The 6,521-nt window shown below is 34.4% G+C and overlaps 1 long non-coding RNA gene across 2 annotated transcripts; it reads right to left on the minus strand.

Annotated features, from left to right (window-relative positions):
• Positions 1–843: 843 nt before the first annotated feature.
• LOC109369196 lies at positions 844–6,466 on the minus strand. 2 transcript variants are annotated; one of them, XR_002117888.2, is made up of 3 exons: positions 4,635–6,466; positions 1,515–1,663; positions 844–963 (listed from the first exon to the last, which is right to left on the minus strand). It is a non-coding gene; the product is annotated as an uncharacterized LOC109369196 (long non-coding RNA). The 2 variants fall into 2 exon arrangements; XR_002117887.2 differs by lacking the exon at positions 4,635–6,466 and having other exon boundaries at positions 1,515–4,618.
• Positions 6,467–6,521: the final 55 nt, after the last annotated feature.

The following is a 6,521-nucleotide window of genomic DNA, read 5'->3' on the forward strand; positions in this document are numbered from 1 at the left end:
TCATGAAGGAACTACCAGGCAATAATCTAAATACAGAGTTTTTTTGGGTAACTAATTACAGAAACAAGACAGAGGAATAAAGTCTATTTTTTAAATGGAATTGCTGTGCAGCAGTTCTGCTATGTCCTGCTTCAGTGCCGGCATTTGCTGCAGCCTAAGCACGGTCAGATACAACTTTATTTTCAAGTTTCTCAAAAGAGAGTGTCCTGTGAACTGAGAATATGCAATGTACCAACAACTTACAGCATTATTAAGAATTACTACTGGGTTAGCTTTAAATTGCATTTTGCAATTATTTAGTAATAGGAGCAAGTTTAAAAGTACTCATTCTAAACAACACAGCTACTTAAAATGAAATTACTACAGAAAGCAAAAAAATTCTTAAAATCTATTTTGAAATTGGTAACAATTAGAAAATGTTTACAAAGAAGTTGCACATAATGTTCAGAGACACCCCCCCCCTTTTTCTTAGAAGTAGGGAGACAAGCAGGCTGCAGATCAGGTATCTTTGTGTACCATCTCCATCATTCTTAAAGAATACCGCTCCATGCACTGAGTCAAATGGAAAAATGTCAGAAGCAGTGTTTCTAATTCCCTAGGCTAATTTTTTCCCCCCTCTAATTCCTGCAGGTAAATTTTAGCTGAAAATGTCCAAAATAAACTAAGACCAAGCCAATAATCTAGAATCCTTTCTATTGCCTTTAAATAGAAAGTATTCAGACCATTCCCATTTTAACTAGTTTTCATGCATACCTACAGCAGCTGCCTTTACAGAGTCAGCTTCTGCAAAGACTTCACAATCCTTATTCTAAGAAATAAATGAGAGAGCAAAAGTGCAAGAAGTACAATGAATACTTAATTTTATTTTTCATTAAAAAAGAGACATTCCAACAACTGAAGATGTTTGTTTTTCTCCATGCAGCTCTTTCAGGTAGTGGGAGATGTTACGATGATCACCTTGTTCTGTGGGGAACAAAGTCTGAGATGAGTAATTATTAATACACAAATTTCTTAAATATTATAGTGCTAGACTGGTTAAATCATTTGAATTTAATCAGTAGATGTAAGATATTTACTCTTCTTTATTTCTGCCTAACTAGAATGCAAAAAGGAAGTCTTAGCTTTAATGCTTTTAGTTTAATTTTGTATCACCTAGACTAGATATAACATACACAAAAAACCCCACTACTAAGACAGTCACTATAATCACTCAGATTATTTTTTTAATAAATCCCAATAGAACTTGAGAAAAATTCCTCCCAAAATTGCAGTAAACCAACGGTATGTTCTCAAAAGATTAAAGTGATAAGCAGTCAGCATTTACTGTAAGTGACAAAATCATGACACTCATTTCCACGCAACATACATTTTTTTAACTTTAAAATGTGCTTTACACACTTTCTACTCTGGCTGATATAATCTGTAGTTATTATGCATACCTACAAAATGTTGGAAATAAAAATTGTTAACTGGATTAGTTTTATGAAATGCAGAATAGCTTAAAATTGACTGACCATTCAGGTGGGCTGTTTATCTAAATATTCTTGTTAAACTTTCCAGATCTTCATTTTTGAAATGGAGTTCTTCAAGTAACGTGGTCAGGAACTGTGTGTATGCTGGGCTTCTCTGAGTATTTTTAAAAACTGGACTATTTTGTGATAATCTGGCAAGAAAAAAACAAACAAACAATAACAAACACTGTATACAAGTGATACAGAAAAGGGACTTTTCAGCATCAGCTTTGAAGATACAGGTTGTGTGAGTTCAGACAACTGTAGTGAAGAAAAGAAGTTTGTAATGTCCCACTTGATTCATTACAGTACAGTGTATGACTGTATACGTTACCCACTGTTTGACCTGTACTGAAATACAAAAATTTATTAAGATGTAGTGAAACGGAAACAAAAAATTAAAAGAAAATGGGCCAGTAGTTTGTATGCCTTTAATAAATTGTATGCTGATGTTACTTAATTTAGGGAAAAAAAAATCAGAATAAAATGCCAAATTGTAAGAGAGAAAAAATATCAATGTAAAATTTCTTAACTAGAAGCTCTAACACATTCATCTCGTAAAATTTGTATAGTTCTTCTATGAATATAACGTGAAAGAGCAGTGAAATTCATCTTAAAGAAGAACATTCTTGCTACAAATTCTTAGTAGGGCTCCTGGACAGAAGCTGTGGGTAGCTGCCATCACACAGTCAGACTTCGCAACGACATTCAGTTGGATGCATTTAATTGGAGGACTGCCCCCTGCAGTATGTCACAAAACGCGTAGCACGCCGCAACAGCGAGCTCATTTTGCTTTAAGGAAGATTTCTCCAGTTATATAGAAGCCTCCTACAGAGGCATTTTGGATTATTATTAATTTTACTTGATGCAAACGGACACACAAAACATCAGTTAAATTCCCAAACCGAGGACCATTGTGACTGTAATCAGAATATGATTCCTCAGCTTTGACAGTCTGTACCTTAAAGCAGTGTAAGTTAATCTTTACACACTGAAGTGCTATGAAATTAGACTTTAGGAAAGACAGTCAAAATCAGATGCTATTAGAAAGGAATGATCCTTTGGCAAAGAGAACACAGCTGATTTAAGGTTGAGAAGTTTTTATACAAGATACTAAAATTCAGTTTTACAACTGATGCTATACCAAAGTATAGCATCGTAGTCAACCTATTTTTTTGTTTTGGTAATGCAGTGAAGTGCTTAAAGTCTCAAAGTGCCAAAAGTTGTCAAGTGAATGCTTCAAAAAATAAATAGAATCAAAGGGGGTAAAATTCTATTTCTGAATTTAGCTAGTAGAGCTCAGCTTTAAATTTCAAACAGTACTTGGACTTTCTACGTTTGCTAGTTAGCAACTTTTTACAGAAATTTGACCATTTGGGCCTGATTTGCTAAACTGTTAAGGATGGAGTCCATCCAGTTTCCACTGATTTTAATATTTACAATGAGTGGAAGCTGAAAGTAGTTGCCAACTGAGAGAATAAAGTGTTTTCATTTGAACAATTGACAGACCTATCCCAATGTTACTTGGCAGGAGCTCACATCCCAGCAACAGTTGCTTGGTCTCAGTTACTGTATTTAGATAAATAGTGCTAGAGAGAAATAAACACTGTAGGGAATATTTCAAAATTTTTGAGAATCGATGTGCTCTGAAGAAGCTGCTCAAGGTATTCTACAGCTTATTAAAAACATCACAGCCCAGAGAACCTGTAAGTGTGTAACAAATGAGATCAGTCTTCGTGCAGTCATTTGTATGAAGACCGCCTTCCCTGTAGAAAAGCTGCATATAAACTCTTAATCTATATAAACTCTTAATCTGCATATAGACTCTTAAACTAAGCTAAAACAGTGCTAGAACACAAGCAAAAGATCTTACAAGGCACAGTAAATACAGTTCCCCGACACAGAAATAAGTTTCCAGAATTTCTTCATTAATAAATAGATTTTTTACAAGTTAAATTATCTTCCATTTACTTGGGAACTCTATTTCAGTATGTCCATTTAATTAAATACTTTAACTACCCAGCACTGACATTTATTAAGATTTTAGGGATGCTCAAAATAACGATGTGGTGTGAAATTAAGCTGATGCATAAACCTTGCTATATAAACCTTTGCACAAAAGTGAAGTATTCACAGTTAGACTTGTGATTTCTGGACTGTAGCCACTAGGCTTTGTTCTCTATTTAATGACAGGCAGGATGGAGCTGTCTCTCCTGGTGGGAAGTATAGTAGTTAGTATTTAATCTGGTAAAACAGTGTCTCCAACCAGGGCTGACAAGCTGGAGGCTTTTGCATCGTGATGCTTTATCAGCAGGGAAACAGAGGAAGTGCTGATGGAAGATCAGTGACAATTTCAAACTGTTGGTCTGGAGACAAGGATAGTGGGAGAAAGATCAGGAGATGCATTATTACCACTCTTCAAGTTATTTTTCACAGGATTTAGTAGATTACATATGAAAAGAGATTGGTGGCATAAATGGTCATGACTTCCTAAATACTGGTGCCAGGAGGCTGCAAAATATTCTCTGCAGTGTTTTAAATCTATGAGCATTTTAACTGAATTTTCTTTTTTCTACCTTGTGCTTAAGAGAATAAGAAAAATACTATTAAGAAAAAAGCAAACAGATTGTGCAGTTTTAAGTAACATAGCAAAACAGTAACGCTACCCAGCTCACATGCTAAACAGTGTTTCTATGTATATTTTTACAACTGCGGTTTGTGAAGTTACATAGTTTCATAAATTACAAATATTTCTCACTATTATGTCCTGTTTAAGACATTCTGTTTACAGAGTAGCTGTTGTAGCCCATGCTAAGAAAGAAAAAACTCCTCTTATTCTCAAGTAGTGGCCAGGCCAGGCCTTAAACTTAAAAATGAAAATAGCTCTGGATTATTTTTTTCTTACCAGATTTTTTTTTGAAATAAGATACTAATTATCTGATAAGTGGGAGACAAAAATCAAGAAATAATTTCAGAGACACGTGCGTAAGTTTCTAGCAATTATTAAAAATTGTGCGCAGATGAAACACTTATGTATACATATGTACAAACACTTTAAACTTGGAAACCTGTCTGTAGGCATTTAAATGATGTTTTAACTTATCGTTTGAAAAATGGTTGTACCTTTCTACTTCTGTGGTGGTTTTCATAGTGGCTGTCTGACCAGAAGGCGCTTTTGTTTGCAAGAGGAGCAGGCACAAGTTGCTGGTTTGCACTAATAGATTTGATAGTCTTAGTAACACTGGTCATATCTAAATTAAATGTACTGCACAAAGGAGCATCACGGGTTGTGCTCTCATCCTTGCATGAAATGCTGACTGAACCAAACCATAGTTTCCTGCAAATAAACCAGGACAGTCTTTGGATCAATATCTTGACAGCTACGGTAACTCTATCTCTGAAGAAACGATCATGACCAATTTAACGATATGCAAGATTTCAATTTAAAGATCATGGAATTGACTTGAAACTCTGAAGCATCTTCAGAAAAATCAGTGTAAACAGGAAATAAGATTTGAATCACAGTAATAATACTTGGTTACTACAACAACAAAACAAGAAATATAAAGTCTGCTATTTGGTTAGCTCTTTTGCATATTGCAACATTAATGCTGAAAAAACTTTCGTGAAAAACTCAAGTAAGAAAAGCTAAAGAATTAAGTGATTGAAAAAAACCTCTCACCTACAGAAATGTACATAATGTTGTCCAACATTACACACCCGTGCTTCAAAAGATTGCCCTCAGCACACTGTTAAAAGGAAACTTTCACACTCACTTCATGGAAAAGTTGTAAAGTGTATATCAGACTTCGTGAAACAGTGTCGTTTCCTGCACACCCACTTACACCATATGGTAAACAGGGCTTTGTAAAGTTTAAAAAGTGTTAAGAATGTCAAACTATATCTGACTGATAAAATTTGTGTTCACTGACTATTCCACATATGCTGTTAAAAAAAAAAAAAGAAAGAAAAATTAATGCGAAGAGCAGGGTATCTCTATCAAGCTATTAAATGACATCTGGCTGCTGAAAAACGTTTACACAGTTGAGTGCTTCAACTTAAGATTCAAGCTTTCTATGAATTAGTCTCCTTACAAAAACATTTGACAAGTGCTTTTATAAATGAAAACATACTTAAAAGTTAGTTACATTGTGTGAATTAAATGTAATAGAGTAATATTGTTTGCAGTTTCTTCACTTATCAATGCCTATACTAACTCCTAAGACTGAAGACAATCGGAAAAGATGATGGTGGAGTAACATTCTGTGTAGTTAAATCACTATTTTGCACTTCCTAAAAAAAAGTGATCTAATTGTATAATACCATTCTCCCTTGCATGCTTCAAGAAAACCTTTCTGGCCTTTTGTTTTAAAATGAATTCTTTGGTCCCCTTTGAAAAAGTTACACTTTCAAAGCCACCAGTGTGATATCATCCAGTTAGAGGCCTCTGAAACAGGCACCTGAAAACAATGGTAAGAACGCAACCACCTAAGAAAAGTCAAGTTCCTTTCCAGTATTCAAAGTTGGTCACTTAAAATTACACAAAAAATGAAAGAATATGGGTGCACAGAAATGTACTCAGTATCATCAAAGCTTTTGTATATTCATAAAGAAAAGCCATATTCTTATTCTCAAAACAGTTAATATTTAATTCCTCTTAGAAAAATGTAAGTATTGCCAGTGTTTCTAACTTCTTCTAAAGGCAGAAGCTTAAAAGCTAAAAGCCAGTCTCTGTGGCAGAAGCCATGAATCCAAACTCACTTATTTCAGCTCTTTACTCTGTTTGGCACGTTTGGAAGTGACACACAGATGGAATTATAAAGCAGAATGAAGGAACAGGCACATCCTACCTTTCTATAGAATGCTTTGCAAAATCAGTAATAAACATTTTTACCAATTAATGACATTGTTTAAACACTGTGAATGATTCTTAAAACAGTCATCACAACATAGAAGTTCTTCTCTGAGTTTCCTTCTGGTTTAATACATTTGAGACCTTTTTTTTTTTTT

Source organism: Meleagris gallopavo, chromosome 10 (genome assembly GCF_000146605.3).
Source record: "Meleagris gallopavo isolate NT-WF06-2002-E0010 breed Aviagen turkey brand Nicholas breeding stock chromosome 10, Turkey_5.1, whole genome shotgun sequence".
Classification (NCBI taxonomy): Eukaryota; Metazoa; Chordata; class Aves; order Galliformes; family Phasianidae; genus Meleagris; species Meleagris gallopavo.